Source organism: Anser anser, assembly GCF_964211835.1.
Source record: "Anser anser genome assembly, chromosome: 19".
In the NCBI taxonomy this organism is placed as follows: Eukaryota; Metazoa; Chordata; class Aves; order Anseriformes; family Anatidae; genus Anser; species Anser anser.
This window is the reverse complement of record NC_139740.1, coordinates 12,757,165-12,781,656: the sequence shown is the minus strand read 5'-3', so window position 1 is coordinate 12,781,656 and position 24,492 is coordinate 12,757,165. Positions and strand designations below refer to the sequence as shown.

The window sequence follows — 24,492 nt, the reverse complement described above, 5'->3', positions numbered from 1 at the left end:
CAGGGGAGCTGCTAAAGCTCCTCTGGCCAGGGCACCCCTGAGCCTAGGTGCCGGGGAGCAGCTGGTGCCTGCCCTGTCCTTGTGCTCCTGCCCTCAGAGGACCCAACGAGGGGCAGAGGGATGTCCCTGGTCTCTTGGGACCCCTTTAAGCTGCTGTTGACCGAGTGTTTCATTAATTTTTAGCATGAAAACACAAGGAGGGAAAATCAGGAAAGAATGAATTTCTGGGAAGAAATCGCCCTTTTTTGGTTACAAACTGGGCTTGGGCTAAGCGGCACAGTGGCACAGTATACGGTGTGCCAACGATATCGGTGCCTTTCAAAATCATCCATCTGAGTGAAACATGGTCAATAATTTACTAGAAATGCAATGTTTGCAGCAGAAGCTCTGCAGCCAGTGTTTGGCTGAAAACAAATCTTTCTTCTGGTCTCCAAATGACTGAGCTCCTGATCGTGCCTCCGCTGTTCTGCCTTTCCTGGAAAGGGAACGGTGCCAATGGTCAGACAAAAACAGCGCCTTGCCATTCCCAGCTGCATCTCCTCAGCTGCAGGTGCCTAAAAAGTGCTCCCATAAGCGAAGACGAGCACAGCATAGGGGAAAGATGTTTGGTCTGGCCTGGGAGTGAGCGGACGCAGAGGTGGGAGGCTCTGAGGCCAGGCGCTGTCCTCGCTCAGCCCCGGCACCCCTGGTCCTGCACCGTGTGGTTTATTAACGGGGGCTGCTAAAAGCCGAAGGGGCACAATGCCAGGTGGGCTGTGGGAGCAGGGAACGAGGGCAGCGGATGAGAGGAGCAGGAGCAGGGGTCAGCAGAGGCTCTGCTCACGGGGGAAAGGCTGCTGGGACCCCCGGCAGTGGATGTCCGGACAGCTGCGTGCTTGCAGCGGAGCGAAATGCGCTCAGTTTTTCACTTCCCTCAAAACAAAATAGGTTTTGTTCTTTTTTTTTTTTTTTTTTTTTTTCCATGTAGAAGAATTTTGCACAATGGGCTTCCGAGAAACGAGATGCGGGCCTTTCCTTCCCTTTCCTGGAACTGCCCCCGTGAATCCCTCGGCTGCGCCCCGGGGGTGCCGCGGCCCCGGGCCGCCCCCAGCATCTCCGTTCGCGCTGTGCCACCTCCCGGGGACGCGGCGGCGGTGCAGGGCTGCGGAGCCGCCCCGAGCCCCTTCGGAGCTCATCCCCGCCGCCCCGGCCCCGCTCCCAGCCCGCCCCGTGTCCCCTGGAGCCCCGAGCCCCCGTGGCCGAGCCCACGGGCAGGGGCGAGGCGCTCCAGCGGCGGCGGGGGGACGGAGCCTGGGGAGCGGCGCTGGGTTACACGCGCGCCGTGCGCACGGCAAGAGAGATGATTTGGGGGTAAGGTCTGGGACTTGGGGCGGGAAAAAGGGGCTGTTCTGCCATCTTCTGGCAAGAAATGTCCCTCCGTGTGCGTGCGGCGCCGCTACATGCGGAGTGCCGGCGGCTGCTCGCCCGCCCAGGTGTGCAGGCTGCATGCTGCGGACCCGTCTGCTTGGGCACGCAGGGTGAGTGGATCCCCTAGGGGCGGCTCTCCCTGTCCTCACCGTCAGGATGTGCTCCGGTGGCCTGCTGCAGCGTGCTGCCCCAGGGAACCTCCCCAGCCTGCTCGCTTTGGGATCGCTTCGTCACCCAGACCCTAACGGAGTGTGCCACCCGCCACAGGGCAGCTGTGTTAGGGAGGCAGCACTAATGAGAAATGAGGGCAATGAAGGACCGATTCATGCACAGTCTGCAAGAGATTTAGGAGTGGCACACAACCACCTCCTACCCTGATTTCCCAGCCAGGAGCATCTCCCAGGATGCAGGCGATACCCTCGCCTTGTGGGTGCGAGCATCAGCACGGGGGGAGCGCTCAGCTCCACAGGCTGCAGGGGCAGGAGGAGAGGTGAAAAGGGTTGCAAGGACTGGGCTGCGTCTGAGGACAAGCCGGCGGTAACGCTGCATCCCTCAGCTGAAGCGCTGGAGGTGGCACCGCTGCCTCTCCTAGGAGCGAGCAGTCCGGGCTGCGCTGCTCTGCTCTGCGCTGCTCTGCTCCCCACCAGTGCCTTTTGGTGGATGCGAGGCCCTGCAGGTGGGAAGGGGGAGCTCCAAGTGCTGGACCAGAGAAGCTGTGGACATGGCCGGTGCCCCCAGAGCTTCAGCAGCCACCACCAGCAGGGATGTTCACTTCTTCGGCACGGCAAACCTCCCCCAGGGGTTTTGTTTGCTCAATACGTGCCCAGACCTCGCCAGCAGTGCCAGCCCTGATGGGGGGGGGGGGGTGCAGATGGAGCCTGAGACCCCCCCCTGCCAGCAGAGGGAACGAGGAGGGCTCTCCTGCCTCCCCTTTGAGCCCTGCCAGCTGCTGCGATGCCAGGGGCCATGGTGGTCCTGAGGGTCCAATATTTGCAGCCAGAGGGACACACCTAGGGGACAAAGGTGCTTCTGTCATTTTCCTTAAATCCCACCCTCCCAAATGCATGCCCACACCCTCACTGCTTTGCCAGTGGCTGAAGAAAAAAAAAAAAAAAAAAAAAAAGTGTGTTTATCCAAAGGAAACAACCCAGGGAAGTGCCTTTTCCCATGCCCGGTGGCGCGGGACAGGAGCGCAGGGGCTGTGGTGGCCCCAGCCGCCTGAGCCTCGCTCCTCGCTGCTGTTCTCATTTATAAATAGAAAGGGAGTTGGTTATTATTAGAGCTCGTTGAGTGGGTCTGGAGAGGACTGCAGCAAACCCTTCCAAAGGAGCTGCTTTCCAGGCCAGCAGAGCTCCTGGGGTCACGGTGCCTGGAGGAGGAGGTGGAGGAGCACCGCGGGATGCGCACACGGCGTGGGGCTGGGGCGGGCGCATGGGGCTCCACCACGCACCAGCTGTGGTGCTCTCGGCATGGCTGGGGCCGGTGCGGTGCCACCCGAAGGATGCTCTGTCCCCACCCTGCTGCATGAAGAAGTTCTCATTCCTACAATGGGACAGGACAGCAGGAAAGAAGCTCGGGCCATTTACTCCAGCGCCTTCCCCACGGTCGCAGAGGAGAGCTCCCGCACCATCACACCGCCCCGACGTGCTCCAAGTCCCACCACTTTCCCACCCCAGGTGAGTGGCACAAGGAGACCTTCTCATCGCATCTTCACGCTGCCCCACCACCTCTGTGGGACCACGGGCAGGAAGAGGAGAACGCACACCGCGAACACCCAGAAGGCGGCTGGCTTTTTTGGGCTGCAGCAGAACCCCCGCCAGGTACGTTGGGGTGGCTTTTGTATGTCCCCCAAATGTCATCCTCAGGCACTGCCCCGGCCACACTCGCAGAGAGCAGGGAGCTCAGGGTGTGCCTGGGGGCTCGCAGCCAGGAGATATTTCTGGCCGTTTGTCCTTAAGTCCTGGGGGATGAAATTTTTCAACAGCATTTAGCACTGAGAGATGCGCCCAGGCACATCACAGGCTATATTACCATGTCTGAGCTGCTCTGTTCCACCTGATTGCAGAGGTTATATAGATTATTATATAAATTAAATCTCCTTTCTTGCCTGTTACTGTTGGAAACCACTTTCTTCTTTTATCTTTATATTATATCCTTCTACAACCTGTCCCTAAATCTACAAAACTGCACCCAGTGATGCACAAAGATCCAGGATTGAAAGCATTTCGTTAGTGACTTCCCTTTGCAGCGGGGCTGGGAGAAAAGAAAAACAAAATACACTTGATCAATATTTTTAAAAATAAGATTTGAAAGCAAAGTATGAGAAGTATCTATCTGGTTTTAATTTCAAATGAAAAAAAATATGGCTATTAATATATGTCAATACTGTTCTGCTCTAAGAAGAAAGTATAGATAAAATCTGCAAGCTCTAATGCCTTAATGAGGCTCAGGAAAAATAAATAAATAAATAAATAAATTCAAAAGCAAATATTTGGGAATCTCTAGGTAATCTGCTCCTTTTATCATGCTTTGGCAATCAGGAAGTCAAACCAAGGTTAGCATGATGAAGAAAATCAAACAGGCCTTTTTTTCCAGCTGCTCTAAAATCACAGAAGCATACAGCCAGGGAAAAAAAATAAAAAAAAGGAAAGAAAAGAAAAGAAAAAAAGAACTTTGCTCTGCTGTCCTGCTGTCAGTGCACAGGGAGTCTAATTGCCAGGGTTTCTTCCTGCACGTCTGAGCAGGCTATGCGAGAGGACAGGAATTTTTTAATCACAGTATTTAAGCTCTCCCTGGTGACACAGCTAACTCAGCGATCCTCTCTTTGTCTGCCAGAGATGAGAAGGTAGCGATGGCTGAGAACGGAGTCACGAGCTGAGAAGGTGAAAAGGCCCAAAAGAACCCGCGGCATCTCCGGCCGGGCTGGGGAGGTGCTGAGGCCATGGTGCAGCACCCGGGGGAGACGTCCCCGAAAACCCCCAGTGGCACCGCTGAGCCCTGCCGTGGATGCGCCCGGCACACGGAGCTGGGGGCGGCTGGTCCCTGCTGGGCGGGAGATGTCTGGGGTCCCTGTGGGCTTGGAGGTGGTGGCTCCCAAATATTTCCACCCACAGCCCACCACAGATCTTAGCATGAAAGCACCGTTGGCAGCTGATTTTCTGCTGGGCAGGTGGTCCCAGCACAGCCCCTAGGACCCACGTGGCATGGCAACCCCTCCTTTCGGGAGCATTTCTCTGAGGTTTTCCCTTTCTCCATCTGCAGCGCCATGTAGAAATACCCAGCAACATTTAAACCGCCTTCTCTGGCACCGAGCTTAGGGCAGGTATCCACAGCATCAATATAAAATGCCCAAAACAGCCTCGAAATGAAGGGCTCCACCTCCTCGTCCCTTCTCAGCATCCCCTGCAGCCGTAGTTTGCTGGGGAGCACAGTCCCAGTCCGGCTCCCTTCCCTCCCAGTGCCGCCAGGCTGGGCTGCGTGGGGATCCCTCAGCTCCGGCTTCACTGAAAAACCGTTTACATCCCTGGGTGAAAGATTAAATACACAGGTGATGTATTATTCTGGGACAAATAGTGTCTGTTGCTATAGGCAAGGAACACGTGTGGGGCCATTTGGAGGCAGCAGGAGTTGTTTTCATCTCCTGTGCCCTCCGGCGGTGGCTCCAGTCGCTGTGCTTTGAAATCACTGCATCCACAGACGTACAGGAGGAGGGAGTTCTCAGCAATTAGTCACTCCAAGTCGCGCATGAGCATAAAAATAAGGCCGAATGCACCTTCTCGAGCTTACCGCAACGAAATTGAATCTGCGCAACTCCCATCCGTGTGTATTTTCTCTCCAGCACCACGAAGGATTTCTTTTTCTGCAGTGCTGAGTGCCTGGTGCTGTGAAATGGGCATGTGAACGTTGTCTCTGCTCCCAAAGGTGCTGTGAGGATGAGCAGCAAATGGGCACGAGGCATTCTGAGACTACCCAAGTGGCGTTACAGCCCTCTTTCCGTTCCTGCCCTTCCTTCTGCTGGAAGATGGGTGTAAAAAGAAAGAAATGGGTAGCGATCCGAAGCAAACAGAGCAGTCAAAGAGTCGTGGGCAGAAGCTCGGCTGGCCGGGGCTTTCTGCGGACCCCATAGCCACTGCCCCAAGGGAACGAGCAGCAAACCCTCTCCCTTCCCACCTGCAGGGGCTGCAGCCTGGGTGCCAGCTCTGAGACCCCTGGATAAAGCTCCCACGTCTCCAGCCAGGGTGAACACTTTCTCCCTGCGCTCATTCCACGGCATCCCCACCTCCCGTACAGTCCATAGCGTCAGGAGATTAACGCTTGCCCTTACCAGCAGGGATGACGTTTTTCCTTGGTTCTTCTCTCAGAGACTTTCCTTGGCTGAAATCTGCAGAATTCACAGGAAACGAGGAGGTTCCTTGAGGGCTGCGCTCCCCCCGGGGCTGGGACAGGTCTGTGCAGGCTTGCTCCCGCACTGCCCCCAGCACCCAGCCGCTCTGCCTGCCTGCAGGAGCCTGCTCACCTCGTTTGTCATCCCTAATCATGGAAAAATCTGCAATGCCTCCAGTAACGGCTGTCACCGCGGCACGAACACGTGTGGCACCCAGCGAGCCCTCCCGAAATCGTTCTTGCATGACCCCAGGAGAGATGAACCCCTCTGCAAACACCCTCTGCGATACCCCAGCCTGGGAGGGCTCCTCCACGTGCAGCCAGACCGAAGCCAAACCCTGTCTTTTCCTCCTCAAAAAGACATTTTAATGCTGAATCAAGTTCTTGCAGCGGGGCTGTTGCAGCATCCTCTGGGCTCTGGGACCTGGGGAGGGGACGGGGGGACGGTGCTCTGCCTGGCCCCGCGTCTTTTCCGTGGCGTTCATCACCTGCTGCCCAAACCCACTGGAAAAAACACGGCCCCAGGTCGAGCCCCCGGCCTTTCTGCTGCCAGACGGGAGCCAGAAGCCACAAGAAAAAGGCTGAGGTGAGATTTTCCACCTGGAAAACAAGCCCCGAGTGTCTCTACGCTCTCCACCTCCGCAGGTCCCTGGGTTCGTGCCGTGGCTCGGCTCCTCTCGTGCCGTGGAGGAGGCGATGGCTCGGGTCAGATAACGGGTCTGAAACCAGGCCCTTCGCACAGAAAACTCCCATTCGCCTTCGGAGATCATCTCAAGGCTCTGGGCAAACCGTGAGGGCCTCTCAAACACCGTTTTAGGCATAATTAATGCTCACAGAGTGCTTTGGAGATGAACAGCAGCTGTACGAGGCACGAGTGTCATAAAATCTGGCAGACGGCAGCGCGAAGCGCCGCAGGGTCACTGGTCCAGCCTGCTGGGGCACGCCGGGTCTTGGCCCCGTGCTGGGGATGCTAACGGAGCTTCTGGAGCGTGCGTGGATTTATTCTGAGGCCAGGCCTCTACTGTCCTGCTCCAACAGAGTGATAAAATCACTCGAACACGCACATGCAAGCGTATGTCCAAGGTTTAAGAGCCCTCAGAAGAAAGGATCCTCGATGGGCAACGTTTCCTGCTCTGTTCGGTCACCTCCTCCAGCTTCGTGCAGGGGCTGACCTACCTTGGAAATCCAGGTGAATTCACCTTCTCTCTGTGAAATGACTCTGGCAGCTCCTGGACATCAAATTTAACAACTTTTCCCAGTGTAACGCCAGGAATCTAGCTGAGCCGCTGTGCACTTAATAGATTTGCACTTAACACATTTATTTATTCTTTCTCACATTGAGTGTGCAAAGTCATAACCACTGACCTATAGGTGCTGCCCCTAACAATAGTTGCAAAAAGTTTAAGCCATTTACAGGCACTGGTTAAGTAGAAAAAATCTTTTGAACATTTTACAAAACCAGCTTTAAAAACAGGACATGCAAACCCTTTATCTTGGGACGTGTTTATCCCAGCGATCAGATGTTCCACTTTGGTCTCCCCGCCAGGGCAATAAAAGCCCTACAAAAATCCTTAAAAACCAAAGTACAAACTTCAAGTTGAGCCCAGGAAAAATAAAGGAAATTGCTGTGCTAAAAGGGGAAAAAAAAAAAAAAAATGTGCTCTTCAATGCACAGCCACGCTCTGTGGGTAATTTCAGCCGAGCCCAAAAAAAGGGCACTGAGTTTGTGGGTGGAAACATCAGCCCAGGGACCGTGACTGCACGTAGCGAGTCTGCACGGAAAATGAAAGCCGGGATGGGCTGGGGGAGCCCTGGCTGCTCCTGGCTCTTTCTGCGTGGCGTGGGCTTTCAGCGGCACCCACTTCCCCAGAGAACAGCCTCTCCATCCGCCTCGGCTGTCCCCAGCCTTTGCTGGCAGCCCCTGATAATCCCCATGGGATGCAGAGGGTCTGCGGACACGAAGCCCTTGGGCTGGGGCTCCTGTAGACATGCAATACGTTTACAAGGCTCCTCCTTCCCCACCGAGGTGGGATGCTGAAGCACAACGTGCCTTACCCATGGACAGGCAACACCCAGTGAATCACGAGAGGGACACAATTCACCATCAAGCTCACCCACCTTCTCCACGGTCCCCGATGCCCTCCCAGGTATGAGGAGCCCAGGCGTTATGGGCTCCATAAAACCTCCCAGGTATTATGAGACCGCTCATAATTCATGGTTTGTCACACTCTGCTCACAAACACTCCCACTGTATTTGCCCGAGAGCCCAAGCAGGTAAAGCCTGCAGTGGTTTGGGCTCCGAAATCACTGCCTGGTTGAAACACGCATTAAAAAACAGATAGAAAAAGCTACCGGCTGCCCACAGAATCAAATAAAATTAGTTCAGCTCAGCCTCCTCCGTCTTTCTTTATTGCTCAGGTAATAAAATCACTCACGATACAAATCTCTAATTTAAGGTGCATGGGAAAGCAAGCCATTAACAGGACAGCAGTGGCTGGGCTCTGCCCAGCACCGCTGTGGGATGAGGTGCTGGTCCCTCGCATCAACAACTGCTGGTTGTACAGCCCAGAGAGTTAAGCACTTTTTCAAACAAATAAAACAGCTCTCCAGGAAGGGATATGTCGGGGTGAATGAAAAGTACGAGCCTGAATGCTAGTGGGGGAAAGAGCATCTCCCCCAGGTGGTGAGAGGCGAGGAGAATATGCCCTGCTCAGCAGTGCCTGCAGCGCACCAGCCCCCGAGGGGACGGCTGGGACGTGCGGGGAGAAAAATCCTCTCCCCTCAGCTGGATCGAGGTTTCAGCCGAGCTCCTCTGCATTAATCGTACACTCATTAAAATCAGTTGTTCTCCTTCTAATTCAACCAGTGCTGCCAAGCTCAAGGATTAAACATTCATGAGCTAATGTCCCTCAAAAAAAAAAAAAATTCGTCCGACGAGGCATAGATTTTTAAAATTGTCATTAAAAAAAAAAAGTCTAGCTGTTCCTTTGTGCTCGAAACTTTCAGCTCGCATTTTTGTGAGGGACGGGAAAATGAACAAAAGCTGAGATTTTACACAATCGTGTGACTCCTGGTGCTTCCTGGAGGCAGCCTCGCAAATTGCGTCACCCGCGTGATGAAAACCAAGAGAGCGAGCACGTTGGGTTCCTCCCATCCCTCCTCCAGTCCAGCCCCTTGGTCCTTCTCCTTGGAGCTCTGCCCTTGAAATGTGCGTGGAGAACAGGGGCCTTCCTCCAGCGGGGCTCTCTCCTGGGTGCGGAGCAGCCCTGGCAGGAGGGTACAAGCGAGGGGGCCAAAGCCCAGAATTTCTCCCAAATCCCGTGCGTGTGAGCGACAAGCGAGGCGTGACTCTTAATGTGCTCCTCATTAAGGTCACCGCTGACAATAGCTGCAGAGCTGGAGACAAAGACAATAAACACCCTTTATTTGAAGCAGATGGGAACTTGGAAAGGGCTCGCCAATATTCTGAAAGCGATCCGGGATTTTTTTTCAATGGCCAAAACGAAAAACCACGCTGCTGGAGAGCCAGAGAGCTCCGGCCCACGGAAACACCCAAGGCACCTTTGCCAGCCCAGTTGGGGCGATCACGCCGTGCTGCTGCGCTCCGTCCCCCAGCAAAGGGCACCGGGGTTAGCAAATAAAACCCCCACCAAGCCAGGCCAGAGCACAAACAGCCCGGGAAGAGGCTGGGATCAGCTCCTCCGGCAGGGTTTGTTTCCTGAAGGAGGAGCAGCATAAATGAGGATGGCTCGTTAGCGAGCGTCGCTGCAGTTATTTATGGAAGGCGTTCATTTCCTTCATCATCTGGATAAATATCCATTAGCCTTCGAGGTGATGAGTCAACTATTAATTAACCTGCTGGGAAAAAAAAAATACAGATATTAATGTCTTCAAAGGAAGCCGCCAGCCAAGGGGGGGTTGGAAAAAAGGCGCACTGGGGCAATGGTTGTTTACTCCTGCACGACGCCCCTGGATGCTGAAACTACAGCCCGGACACTTCTTGTAGGGCATGCAATAAAAATGTGGAGGAGACAGGATGCATGCTGGCTGCTACATGTGCGCATACACAGTCAACAAAAAATAAAATTAAAATAAATTAAATTAAAATAAAATAAAATTAAAATAAAATAAAATAAAATAAAATAAAATAAAATAAAATAAAATAAAATAAAATAAAACAAAACAAATAAAATAAAATAAAATAATAATAAAATAAATAAAACAAAACAAATCAAAATAAGGACCGTGTATGCAGTCATCCTGTTCCTGTCTCTCTTTGACCATTTTTAGCTCTGCTTTTTCCCTCTGCATATTCCCCAGTTCTCTACCCACACATGCCCACACTTCAGACAGACTATCCCAAAAAACTGAAAGATGTTGAAAAACCCACAATAACCCAGGGCCTCATCAACTTCCAGGAATGCTAACTGGCTTAAGAAACCACGACTTCTTTTTTTGTTATTTTTTTTTTATTTTATAATGTATGGTGTTGTTTTTTTTTTTTTTTTTAGTCTTTTACAATCTCCTGTTTTAAAAACTGGCAGGAATTTCCTCCCTTTTCACCCTCCTCAGTCCTCTCCCTCCCAGCTATATTCGGGGAACACGTCTCACCAGCCCCGTTTAGCTCACATTTCAGGGCAGAGCAAATGTGCGTGCATTGATGAGTCAATTAGGCAGCCGATAAAAATCTGATCTCCGAAATTCCCTTTCTGCCTGCAAGCATGCCGGGAGCGGCGGCGGCCACCGAGCCAGCGCTGTGCCCAGCGTGCCCAGAGCCTGGCAGGCAGAAAACGATTTCCTCCAGCTGACACCGCTCCCGCCCTGTGCTAAACGTAGTGCTTGATGAGGCATCTGCCACTTAGCGCGAAAGACACCATCACGGTGTAATAAAGCACGCTGCCAGAAGGGTTTCGCGCTCCCACCAGCGCTCTGCCAGCTGCAGCGCTTCCCCTCGGCACGCTGCTGGCCGTGCCCTGCAGACCTCGCGTAGCGCGGCTGGTAATTAACTCGTCCCCAGAGCAGGCAGCTGAGCTCAGCCCTCGGAGCTCGCAGCCGCCTCTTCCGTTGCTCCCATCGCTCCAACCCTGGATTTCTGGGTCTGCAAGGAAAAGCCCCAGCGATGCCCCGTTTGCCGTGCAGGCGCCGTGTGCTGCACAGACAGCACCGCCGTTTTCCAGCCGTGCGCTACATTAGAAGGGGGTGGAGGCGAGAGATGGTGCCTGCCCAACCTCCTTGCCGATGGCCAAGCCGTGAAGCACCCAAGCAAGGCCACCCGCTCCCTTCCCACCTCGCAGCCACGGCCAAGACCCAAGCCACCCGCCGGTGAGGCTGCGCTGGGCGCGCACGCTTGGTGCCAGCACTGCCCCACAAGAGGAGAAACTCGGCCTGCTCCGTGCTGCTAGAGAGAGACCTCGTGGGCCCGACCCATGCAGCGCCGTACCGAAGGACGGGAGCACATCGGGAGGTGCTGGGCTTGCAGAGCTGGCGCTGCTGCTGCCGTCGCCTGCTCAGCTCCGTGACCTCCCCTGGAGCCAGGTATCTCCCGCTCAGGCCGCACGCTTCTATTTTGCTGTCTGTTTTGTCTTCCGCCCAGCGTCTCTGCAAGTGGCTGAGCCGGGTTTTAAATGGAAAGAAAGAAACGGTGGAAGGCCACATGCGCACAGAATCGCGGGTGCTGACAGCCCCTCCTCAGCCTGGCAGCCCCCCGCCCCACAGGTCATCTGCACATCCCTGCAGCAAGCGCTCCCGTCCTGCGCCAGGCTGACCACTGGCACTGGGAACAGCCCAGAGGACTTTTCCACCGCCCTGCACGTCGTGTAGGGAGCATCTTTGTGGGACCAGGTGAAAGGGTTCGTCAGCTGGCACACCCCGTGACATACAAAGCACTAATAATCACAGACACAGAGTCCAGTGTTCAAATGGAGTGAAGCAGATTGTGCTGCTCACGTCAGAAAACGATTATCCTACCAGTTATCGTCCTGCTTGGGCAGTAATTCCCATTTCCTTCTGAGCTAGGGGTTTCTGCTGGACCTGTTTGCACCTTTGCTGCTGCCTTCTCTCGTAGCACAACTGTCCTGGCAACACGTCTAAAAGTGGGCACATGCCGCACAATTTGAGAAATTCGGGCGTTCCTAGTCGGGTTTTGATTTCATGGGACCGGTCGGGTTTAGAGGAGAAAATGGGACAAACTGTCCCGAGCTTTGGCACATTCAAGCAGCGGCAATTTCGAGTAGAATGCAACACTGCAAAATTCGTAGTCGTAAAAACCAATCCTACATTAAGAAGAGCTGAATTTTAAAAATGACCCTGTAAAACCAGCCATTTCATAACCAAGACTCTGCCCTTGGATCTGTCCTTTCCAGCCAGGAAAATAAGTTAATGTTGGTGTAATTACAGAGTGACCGTTATTTACCATCGAGCTTCATAAAAATGTTGAGGAGAGATGTATGCATTTTAATTAAGTTCCAGGGGAAAAGAATGTGTACCTGGCCAGACTGCAAAGAGATGAACTCATCACGTCATCCACGCCCCAGTCTCCTGCCTGTTTTCCTCTGCAACAGTGAGATCAGCCCAGATTGCAGTCAGCGGGTTTAAAAAGCAAAGTAATCCTCTGAAAGTGCTGGGCCAGCATTTTCTCATCCCTGAGGCTCTGAACTGGGAGCTCTCATACAGCCATGTCTCCAGTGCGACTGACGGGCAGGTGCTGGAAATCCTAAGAAACCTGCAGGATTCCCCAAACTGGGGTATGGGGAGGGGACCCCAGTGGAGTTCGCTGCGGAGTTTTCCAGCTCCTGCAGCTGCCCGACTTTTCCATGGATTGCCCAGGTCGGGCTTTGTGCTACGGAGCTCCCTTTTCTCCTCAGGAATGCCCAGCTGTGGAAGCGAGGGTGCAGCTCATCCTGGGGTGCTCCTGGCACGGGTTTGTGCCCGAGCCACCACGGGCACGCTGCCAGCGGGGTCACAGCCGTGCTCCCGTGGGGCTACGGCGAGCCAGGGGTGTGCAGCTGGCTGGGGACGGATCCCGGTTGCCTTTGGGCGTGTAGAAAAAAGAAATAACAAATATATATATATATATATCTCCTGAGTTTGAGCAGCAAAGCAAAAAAAGAAAACAACTCCCCTAAGTGAGTTTCTAGGGCGTAGAGACAGAGTGAGGGATCAGCAGCAGCCCCCTCCCGGGGTCAGCCGAGCAGCCTGCCACAACGGAAAATAGTTTCTGCTCTTTTCAAATACCCGGATAGATCCCCTGTGAAAGTCACCGTTGCTCTAGCAGAGGGTCAGACGCGGTGTCTGTGGGCTATTTAAAGGCCAAACCATCTGCCCGATACCACTGCTCGGGTCCGACAGGAGCGGCGCAGGTGGCCGATGGCACGCGCGTGGCGCCTCCATCACGCAGCCACGGGACTGCTCCTTCCCGGAGGCTTCACAGAAAACAAGAGCCTCCCAAAGCTGGGGTCTCATTTCCTTCTTTTTGCAGTTTTGGGTGCCCCTAGGTGGGACAATGTCTGGCCGTGCTACAGCCTGGGCCAAAAAACCTGACCTTTCACAAGGCGGTGACCAAACGGGGCAGCGTCACCCAGCCCTTCCCAGCAGCGCGCGCCTTGCAGGGGCTGACCCAGCCCCTACGAGCATCCCTCGGGGAGATGCCGGCGTGTCGAAGCTGCAGGGGCTCGGCTTGGCGTGGCGTGGACGCAGCCTGCCCTGCCCTGCCTTGTGCTTCCCGTCCTGCTGGGAACAGCCTGGCTCCGGCCCCGCGGCTGACCGCGAGCCCCGTCCGCACGAACGTGTTTGTTCCAGCGCTCGTTCACACTGCAGCCACGGCGCTGGTTGGAAGGACACGGCTCAGGCTCCGTGTCAAACAAAACCCATTCCAACTGTCTGGGAAGAGAGCAAAATCTGCCATTGCGCTGCTTTGAGGGGTTTGCAGCTCGCTGCAGCACTTTGTGTCTGCAGTTGTTTCCATAAGCAAGTCCAAGAGAGCCCGCGAGCAGGAAGGAATTAGGCACTTATGCAAAGCCCATTAAAGTCGAGGGGAATCTTTCCATTGACTTCAGAGCCTTTGGCTCCTGGCCCTGCATATCGGGGGCTGTTGTGTGGGATTTCGAGCAGGAAGCGGGAGCAGGGCTCTGCAGGTTTTCTCAGCATTAGTTACAGACTTCAGCACAGCTCTCCGTGCCTGTCTCCCTGCGTGTAAATTAGGAAGTGCGTAGGCACTGACTGCTCGTTCTGGATGCACAGCCCTAACTGTGCGCCTCCTCCGTCCGTCCTGGGGTAGGCAGAGCGGGACCCCTCATCAGCAGGATTAGTCCGTTCCTGCAGGCAGCAAGGATTCTGTGTGGGTCCTGACACATCGGTCCTGGTGCCAAACCTACGTATGATGTGTCAGTCTGAGATACACAAATTGGAAAAAAACAAACAAACAAACAAACAAAAAAAAAAACCTCAGCAGGTCTGAAACCCTTGTTCACCCAAAGTCCAGATTCACAGCAGGGTGAATCCCCTGCTGGGACCACTCAGCGTTTCTCTGGTTGCACTTCTCCCTGCCCACTTTCACCCAGCACTTCTGCAGAGGGATGCACGGCCTTTTGGTGGAGCCCAGGAACACGCAACAAAATGACCGAGGATCTGAGCTGCCTCCGTTTTCACACCGAGCAGCAGAGAACTGATGTGCACGCTTGGGACCCGACCTCTGGAAACCAGAGCTCTCCAAGGAGCATCGTGCCAGGCACCCAAACCTGCCAGCACACCAACAGCAGGCGGGATCAGTATTGGAGTGAGAGGGGAATGATGCTCGACCCAAAGATCAGCTCCCCAGAGAGCTGGTCTGGGGGTTCCCTTTGCAGGAGCATCCCTCTCCACGGCCGGGCATCTCCACCAGCCCGGAGGGAGATGTGGCCGTTCCCTCCTTGTGGAAATCAGGTCGGGTTTTTTTTGTTTTCGGCAGGCCGTGGGTTTGGAAATGAGCTTCGCTCCCACCTGCTGCACGTTCGCTGGCTGAGCGGGACGAATTGCCAAAGCCGGCAGGAACTGGGAGCTCGTTCGCGTGACTGAGGCTTTGGCAGAGCGCAGGCTGCTCCGCTTCCACCGAGGGGAAGCGCCGGGAGATGCCGTGGCAGCAGTTCAAGGCCGGGCGGTGCGTTACGAAGTCTAGACGGCGCTGGATCCCGGCGAGCAGGAAGAATGCCGTGTCCCTGCCCCTGCTCGCCGTCTCAGCCCGAGCTGCATTCCTCAGCCGGGAGCGGGCTGGGGAAATATTTCGCTCCCCTCTTCCAACAGACCCTCGAGCACAGTTGTCTCCTGCAGGCACCTCCACCCCAAAGCCCTGCCTGGAAGGTCGGAGCTTTGCAGTGCCGCTGCCCGCACCAAGGCTTTCATTTGGCCAAAGGCCGCAGTGCCCTGCGGCTGGGCTGCTCGCAGGAAGGACGTGGGGGGGAAAAAATTTACAAAGCAAGTTTTTGTTCCTACCTGGAATAAGAGCAGCGCCTGCGGAGGGGTGGCACTGGGCAGCTTTTCTCTGCACCGTTGCAAGAGGCCCAGCGGAGAGCTGTTTCCAAGCAGCTGCACTCATCGCTGTCTGCAGCCAGGGTCAAGAGAGAAGATTTGGACACAAACCCCTTAAAAAAAAAAAAAAAACAGTATTAGTTTCAGAAGCAGTTTTCACTTATTGGAAGATTTCTATTTTGCCTTAGCTCCTAAATGCCTTTTCTATCAGCTGAGGGGCATGTTGTGCCATTTATAAATAAAATAGCATTTCAGCAGCTCCTGCAATACAACCCCCGAGTGAGGCTTGGGGAATTGGGCAGCGCTTCCCTACCCATCGCCAAAACCAGGGCACGACCTCTGGGCAGCGCCTCGCATCTGGACCTGTTCAAACGGCATCGGGGGTCCGGGGACGGCCACGCCGCCTTTCAGCAGCAGTTCCAAGGAGAAATAGGATCAAATGATGATCCTTTAGATTTGTCTCTGACCGCACACCGAGCACGTATGTGCTTTCCGTAAGTGGGCTGATAAGCGCTTTGGATCGGTATTAACACGTGCCAGACGCTGGGGAATCATCTCCCACTTACGGCAATTACGAGGACGCCCCAGAAGCCAATAAAGCCACGGAGATGATGAGCATCTGCTGGTGGCTGTCAGGCCCCAGCCCGGCAAGATAAATCTCTGTAATAAAGAGGTGTGATTTTTATTTTTTTATTTTTTGTTTGGTTGACTCATACGGCATTCAGCGCTGAATCTGCGATTCCCCCTCCCTTCAGGGATTCTCCCTGGGAGGAGCCGGGCACAGCAGCCTTCCTCCAGCAGGACGCTCCGTGGGGATCCCCCAGCCCTGCCCTTTCCCTGCAGCCCCTCAGCTGCCTCCTGCTGCCCCCAGCACCGCGTCAGCATCACCCAGCTGGAGGTGGTCAGAGCAGAGAGACCTCGGCCCTGCACAGCCGACAGAGAAATCCTCAGCAGAGACCCTCCCCCTCCCCCTGCCCTCTCCTCACCACGCTTCCAGCCAAGGCAAGACCCAACATTGGCTCCATTTTTTTCAGCAAGTACCTGTGTGACAGAGCTTTCCGAAGGGCTGGATGCAAAGCCCTGCAGCTCAGCAGCACCAAGGAACGTGCAGTGCTTTTGGGGACGTGAGAGGTCCCCGAAACCTGTGGCAGGAGCCCAGCGTGGCCAAGCCACCCTGCTCCTCCCAGGGCTTTGCTGAACCAGACCGCTTCACCTGCCTGAGGGATTGCTACGCTGTTTAATAAAACAGGGTGTTAACATCGCCCGGGACCGCAGAGCGAGCCCGCAGCGGGCGCTTTGCTCCACCGAGGTATGTGCACAGGAAGGAAAGGGAAGAGCGTGTGCTTGCCTGGCTGGGTGCCCTCAGAAACCACGTCCACCCCGATGCCTCCGGGTACGTGTCCGCAGAGTGCAGAACAACAGGAAATCATTGGACGTGTATCAGCCCAAATCCAGAGAGCATCGGCCCTGCAATTAGCTATAATTAGAAATCGGTTCCGGCAGCGCGCCCCCGGCAGGATCCTTGCACACCCACACGCTCCCGTGTGCTAAAACGGGGCCGTCAGGGGAACGGGAGGGATGCTGATGTCTGCGAGGGGCTCACCCGCAAGCGAGGGCAGGGTTCGTACCCCGAGCCGACGTTGGGTCGGGTGGGCACAGCTCCTGCCCTGCTGCCCCAGCAGCTGTCCGCTGGCCAGCCCCACCAAGCTGCCGGTCTCAGCCCCAAATCCCCCCCCGGAAATGCATTTGGGGTTATTTTTTAAAGTGCCTTTCTGTACTTTGGTTCCAAAACTGTAGTTTTTCTGTCTTTAATAAAAAAGACGACCTGCTGATCCACGATCCTGCAGCGAGCAAAAGTCAACTGACTCCTCAAGCTCCACGTTCAACCCCGTCCTCCCCACCATCACCCAAACACCAACGGGCTCCTAACCAGCAGCTTGGATGTGGCTGGAGCCAGGGCTATTTTTGCCTTGCTAATGGCCCTGCGAGCCTGTGCCAGCTCTCAGGACCACATCCAGAATATAATGGGAGAAGCTCAGTCCAGGCAAAGAAAGATTCAGTTGTCACTTTATTTTCAGGGCAATTTCACGCTTGCGGTGCCCCAGCAGCTAAGATGCATTTCACAACCTCCCTACTTAATTGCGTCTCCAGCTAAAGCTGAACATTGTCATACAAGCAAAAAAAAAAATAAAAAAATCCAGTGCTTATAAGACCATGACACTCAGGGATCTGGTAAAACCACAGCAATCCCAGCTATAATCCTTGCCCTGTAATCTGCATGTCATGAATTACTGCATAATTGGGCAATAGCTGCAATCCCGGCCCACAGTTATTTGCTCTTTATTTTGAAATAAAATGGTGGGGAAGACGGACAGCAATTGCGCGTTGTGAAGATACTCAGTAATTTTCAGCCTTTTCTATCAACAGACTCTCAGCGTTTCCCCGTCAAGGTCCTGGGCAATAAATACAGCAAAGATTTGGCCTTTGTGCGAGCCGAGGCCTGGGAAGAAAGGTGGGTAATTTGAAAAAGGAAAAATAATAATAATAATTGTGCAACTAAAATTGAGTTTTTTCTCTTGCTGTTCTTTGACCTGTTTGGTTCACAGATGTTTGAAAAGCTTTCAGAGCGTGAGAGTCTGAGCCAACAGGGCACCCACCCCCTGGCCCAGGGGAAAGCTGGCTATTTTGATCTCACTTTGGGCACATGGACTCAATGTTCATGGTTTGTGCAGTGAAATATTACTGGGTTTTTATTTTTTTTTTCTATTTGGAAGCTTTGAGAGGCACCACCCAACCAACACAAGGCAAAGCATGGAAGAGGAGGTGAACGGACACCTCCTGTACCCCCAGAGCTGCTAGAAAACGTTACTGCTCCCAGCTATTCATCACGTCTTGGCACAGCAGCTGGTTTCCCCTACAACTTCAGGGCCAAATTCAAGATTTTCCACTACTAAATCCACATGATTCTGCTGATTATAATGGATATTTACTAAATTACATGCAGCTCTAAATCTTCTCTTAGTACTTGCAAAGAAAATCATTTCCCTGACCAATTAAAAAAAAAAAAAAAACAATAAAAAAAAATGATTAGATATCCCTGTGTCCCTGTGCATCAATGTGGCTCTGCAGCTGCAGTAGCCAGGACAAAACAGAGAAGGAATCCACTGCCTCTTGCTCCCCACCACCACGGAAGAAAAACCACCAAGTGCAGGCAGAAATATTCCCTGCTCTGTGGTTATTGCACGCAGCAGATGAACCAGCCCATTTCACAGGTATTTGCCTCCAGATGAGCGAGAAAGGCAGAAACGGGAATCCAAGAGCAAGCACAAACCCCCCTGCAGGAGCTCTTGTGGTAGCTCATTGGAGAAACGTTGTGCTACAGAAATACTTTGTCTCCAGCCGAATCTACCTGTGAACATCAACTGTGAAGAGGAATAACTCACTTTGCATTGACTTTCAGCAGAGGACCTAGGATTCAAAGCCACGTTCTTCCCAAATTACTGTAATTTTCAGCCTATCTCCTGCGATGACGTACCTAGCTAGCCTGAAATTCCCCGTGGCACTTTAATGAGCAGTTCAACCTGAGATATAATTTGCCAAGATGTAAGTGCGTGCCCAGGAAGATCTATTTCTGCTGCAGGGACTTAGTACTAAAACTGGCATCGCCCCCCTCCAAGGCTTTCCCCACTGCGCACAACTTGCTTGGGTGGAGAAGTCTGCCTGTGCCTTGGGGAAAACAGCCCCGTTCTCGTGGTGAGGGGACGAGGGAGGGAAGGTGAGGGGTGGGCTTGTCCCCGAGGGCTGCCCAGATATCCCCCCAACCTGCAGACCCCTTCCCACCGCCCTCCTGGCTGCAGGCAAAGCACTGGCTCGGTTGCAATGCACCTTTCCCAAGTCACAGACCTCGCTAAGTCACAGCCCAGCAAGGCATTTTTAAGCCTTGACAAAGGAATTAAATCATCTCCGTCCTTCCTAGGAGGTAATAAGCACCGTGGGGTTCGTTCCCTGATACCCTGCTGCATCACCAGCAGCTCCTGACACCCATCCTGGCCCTTCCCCATGTGTTTCAACCCACCAGCCAGCAGCTGTGCTCACAGGCTTGTCCCAGGGGCTATCAGGAAGCCTGTTTGCTGATGTCCTGCCTGAAATTCAGTGTAGCTGTGCTGCTTCTGTATGAACCCTATTGCCTCAGGCCAACCCCTGCCCTCCAAATGGCAGCTCCCTTTCTGCCCTACACGCTGTCCCCTGCCTTGGTACTCACTAAGGGTTAATAACTGAGTTGAATAACAACTGAATTTATTGCTGATAAGAGACCACTTCTTCTGAGCCTTGTTAAAAGTATTCTTGTTATTCTCTTGTTTCAATAAATATCTCATTGCTGGCTCTCCAGCAAAACAGCGAGGTCCCTGCTTCGCCCCAGCCCCTCCGCAGTGAGGGACCCCGAAGCCGAACTGGCAGGCAGGTTGAGACAAAGGTCATCGCCCAGGCTCCAGTGTCCATGCTTAAAATGCTGGAGGCATTTTACAGAGAGACATTTTAACCTACGAGAAGTCCCAGTGCCATAATTGCATCTTAGTTTGACCTGAGCACTCCATTTTATGGAGCCAGAGACAAGCTCCTGGGCAAGCACACAAGGCTCAGCAGCTCTTCAGCAGGGCGCTCGTTTCTGTTAGCGCGTGAGATTCACCGTTTCTCCTTATTTTACATCCTACCGGTGGAAAAATAAATAAATAAATAAATCTCAACATTATTGTTGACTTGCAGCAAAGCGAGCAAACACGAAGCAAAGCTGACACGCAGCTCGGCCCAAACAGCTCGAGCTGTTTCGATGGCAAGGAGGGCGGAGGAGCCCGCAGGCTGCGGGGTGAGCGCCAGCCCAGGAGACACGTCTGCTCCAAAGTGCTGATGAATGGAGCACTTGTCCTCCAGGGCCTCCCCGCTTCATCCGCTTGTTCTGTTCTGTACGTAATTTACGCTGCATTTATTGTGAAATGAGCTATTTAATAAATTCTCGTGGCGCAGCTCCCCACATGAATGCTCCGTTCCGAAATCGTTACTTTTACTGCAAAATTCTCTGTTCACGGAGCCCCCAGTAAAAAGTGCGAAGCCACCCACTGCCCTTGGCTGCCTGACACCGGCCTCCGAGCCCGGGTTAGGATGACCTGGTGAGCAGCAGAGAGGGCGGCCAGGAGTGGGAAAAACAAACAAAAACTAATGGAAACAGGAAAAACTGAGCACGGCCGCGGTGCTGCCCAGAAGGAAGCTGACGAATCTCTGCAGCACCCTCACCTTGAGAAGCAACAAGCTGCTGCTGACCATCCCCCTATACCAGTGCTTGTCAATTAACAGTTTTAATTATTATTTATAACTGTTGTTATAATTGTTATATTGTTATTAACATATTTTATTATCTATTATATTGCATTATATATACTATATTATGCATTATATTATATCATATCATGTTATATCATAGCATATATTATATCGTATTGTATTATATATAATATTTATTATATATTATGTTATGTTATGTTATGTTATATCATGTTATAACTATTTATAATTATAGCTGTTGTTATTTGGAACTTTTGAAACTTGCCTCTAAGCTCCAACCCCAGGGAGCTCGTGGCTGCCTTCAAGCCAAACTCCTCTTGCAGCCACGCAGGAGGACCAAAGCCCTTTGGAGGTTCAGGGCTCCAGGACCTCCTGCCCTGGCACAACCACCCCCTGCCCCGGCAGAGCTGCTGATGGCCCCACTGATGAACCACATCAAAGCTGTGAACCACAAGCCTGGGGTCGTGGCAGGTTTTCCCCCCTTTTTCTTCCTAAGAATTTTGGGAAGGGTTGGGGAGCCACTTTTTCCTCCACCTCCCCCCTGCAGTGCCCTTTTCACCCGAAAACACACAAAATCAGAGTCTCTCCTTCATCCCACAGCTGATCCCTTGGCACCTCCAAGCCTCCCCACAGCAAAGAGCAGAGGGCCCTTCCCAAATTCCTGATCTCACCAGGACAGAGTGACAGCTCCCATTCTTACCTGGTTTAACAGTTTCATTTTATCTCCCTACTAAAAAACGGCCATAATTTTACAGCCCGTCTGCGTGTGGTTTTCCCTGGGACAAGATGTGCAATCATAACAGCAAACAGCAGCCAAGATTGTATAGTTTCCTCTAAATAATTTAAAGCACTGCTCTTGCAGGCAAGGAGGAGTCCGCCAGCTCCCTCCGTGGAGGGGCATAGTGTAAAAACCACACTTAACTCCCAGCTGATTTTCTCCTGGTAAATTCATGCTTTTCTTTCGAGAATCCATATGCTTTGGGGTGAAGGTTTCCACCTGCCATCACAGCCTACCATGGCCAAAAATCAGAGGCTGGTGATTTTCCTTTGTGGTCTGGATGAGCTGGCTCCGGGCTGGGAGTCGGGAGGTTTGGGATTCACCCGTCGGTGGAAGAAAGTACAAAGCCCTTCATTTTCTGTTTGTAAACAGCCCCTGCCTGCTGACAGGCTTTAAATCATTATAGAGGAGGTCCCACAGCAGACCTCAGTGGTTTTACAGAGGAACTGGTGGAGGGGTGAGCTACTGCAGGATGGGGAAGGTGTTACAGGGACTGGGAGGGAGGTTGCAGCCTGCTGCCCTGGGCTGTGCCCGATGCTCCCGTCTGTGTCCCTCAGCTCCTCGCCCCAGGTCCCAGCCCCTCTGCTCGGTTCCATGACTCTGCCTGCTAATAGAAAAAAACACTAAAAGTTCCTCTCTTTGAAAGCCATTTAAAATTTAAAAAAAAAAAAAAAAAGCCTCTGCAAACAATCTGCATTTTATCTTCTTAATGGCTCTACAGCCTCCACTCGCATCCAAAAATAATTGCTCTCAGCAAGGGCTTGAGGAATATTCCTTTCAAATCATGGACCAGATGTTCCTCGGAGACCATTACACAGTTAACTACCAATAAAAGTAATTCAAGAAACTAAATGCTGGTTAAAGGACGCGCCCATGCAGCCCAGCACCGCTCGCAGCGGAGGAACGCGCTGTGCTGCTATTTAACCTCTCGCGACGCAGACGCGCTTCTCCCTTCCTCCTCGGCAGAGGCGACGCAGGCCAGCGAGCCGGGCGGCTGCGGAGGGTTGTTTTCTTTTCGCTGTCTGGGAAGTCAGCTCTCCGAGGTTCAGCGCGAGTTGAGCCAGCGGCCGGACAGCCAAAAACCCAGAATTGCTTAAGAGGTCAGCGCCGCTTCCAGCCCGCCCCAGCGAGGCCAAGACAAACGGCGCCGCGGCCTCCCCTCTGCAGGGCACGGGCACGCAGCAGCACGAGCGGGGGTCACCAGCATCCCCCCGAGCTCTGCAGAAGCTCAGCTCTTTACCAATTTTTTCAGGGTCCGTGGGTCAGTGTTCTTTGGGTGAGAAGGGGTACTGGTGCAGGGAGCACGACTGGAGCCTTCTGGACCTCGTTCGTCCCACTGGGTGGTTGGACCAGGGGATCTTGGAGGTCTTTTCCAGCCTTAATGGTTTGGGTCTCCCCACCCCTATGTCCCTCCTGCACACAGGATCCTGCCTCAGCCACCCAAACCCGCACACCGCCTTCGGGGATGGTCAGAGGGGGAGAGGCCAGGAGGAAAAGCGACGCCGCGCTCGACCCGGACCAGAAGCAGCTCTGGCACACGGCAGCCACGTCATGCCCTCTCCTGGACTGCAAATGGTTTTTCACCTTGTTTGTGCTCAGCGGTGCAAGAGCAACCTGCCAAGCGGGAGAGCAACCACCCGCCCCCCAGCCCAGAGCAGAGGAGAGCTTGTGGAGGCCAAGAGGATGAGCCTCGAGGAGCTGCCAGGAGGGGAGATGGGGGGGAGAAAGTGGGCACGAGCCCATGGGAGCTGCTGGGGGTCCCGTGGGGAAGCGCCAGGGGTGTCGTGCCTGGGGCACCTCTCCTCGTTCACCTTCCCCGTCCTGCAGCAAGGGAGGCTGCAGACCTCACCTCCGCTTTGCACGTTTCTAAACGCTTCCTGCAGCACGGGAAGGGGGCTGAAGGTGCGGGGAGAGCAGGATGAGCCCCAAGCTCAGCAGACGGCACGTCTGGGGCTCTTCCCCGCCAAAAATCAGGGTCTGAGCATCTGATGTCACCTGGGAGCCAGAGCAGCAGCTCCCAACCTGCACAGGTGGTGGCAGGGGGCCAGGGGGTGGCCGGCTCAAAGGGCTCCGGGTGAGACTTGCAGCCAGAAGCACCACAAATTACCCAGGTTTTTCCCTGGGGTGGCCCAAGCTGTGGCTTCACCTCTATTTCCAGCTGCTCAGCATGCCCCCAGGATCCCCCGCTCCATGCGGGCTTCTCTCCTTCCTCACCAGGGACAGGAACCGCAGGCACCCTTTACAGAAGCTCCACGTGCAGAGCAAACCCCTGACCCTGGGCCAGTCCTTTCCCATTGATCCTCATCTGCTTTAGGGGCACGATTTTGGGGGTACCAGCCTCATCCCCATGCCCAGCCCGGGGCCAGGACCAGGACGGAGCTGCATTCCTGCATCTTGATGTGCCCGGACACATTTTCCCAGTGAAATGGCAAATACTTGTCTCCCCTGCCTTGTATTTGTGTTTTCTTTCTAATGTTGTGTGGCTGCCTTGGTGTTTAATCCCAGTAATTAATGAGACGGGGAGAAAAGAACAGTTCTCATCTCCTTCTCCCTTCTGCAAACATTACAATCAGCGGGGTTGGCCTGGGTCATTTCTGTGGCATTTCCAGCAGAGAGAGGAAGGAGCGGCAGGCAGAGGCATTTACCTTCTGGCAAGCAAGACGCTTCTCTGAAGAAGAGCATTTTAAAGTCAGCAATGTGTGAAAGAATTCAAAGTACATACATTTCCCAATACCTTAAAAAAAAAAAAAAAAAGGAAAATCTTTTGTTATAAAAAAAAAGGAAAAATATTTTGTTTATTAAAAAATGACTTTGCAAATGACCTGCTGGTTAGTATCCGAAATAGAAAGGAAGTCCTTCTTAACACAGGATGTCATTGCACATTTATTTAAAGCTTTAATGATATGTTTGGGGACATCATCTACGCCTGAATATTTCTCCATTGCAACTGTCTGGAGGAGGAAGCCTTTTCTTCGGTCTTAAAATAGTAAATGAGGCCAATTATCTCACGGCAATTCCAAATGGTAATTTGATTCCTCTTCAGCTGTCCGGGTCCTACCGAAGCAGGTTTTGCAGGTTAGGTTTGG

General features: G+C 53.4%; 1 long non-coding RNA gene across 4 annotated transcripts; it reads right to left on the bottom strand.

The window, feature by feature from the left end:
- Positions 1–256: 256 nt before the first annotated feature.
- Positions 257–22,833, bottom strand: LOC310883921. Of its 4 annotated transcripts, none has more exons than XR_014573931.1 (4): positions 21,329–22,833; positions 15,256–15,404; positions 5,732–9,648; positions 257–5,421 (listed from the first exon to the last, which is right to left on the bottom strand). It is a non-coding gene; the product is annotated as an uncharacterized lncRNA (long non-coding RNA). The 4 variants fall into 4 exon arrangements; XR_014573932.1 differs by having other exon boundaries at positions 257–5,418; XR_014573933.1 differs by lacking the exon at positions 257–5,421 and adding an exon at positions 16,640–16,758 and having other exon boundaries at positions 8,178–9,648.
- Between the last annotated feature and the right edge of the window lie 1,659 nt (positions 22,834–24,492).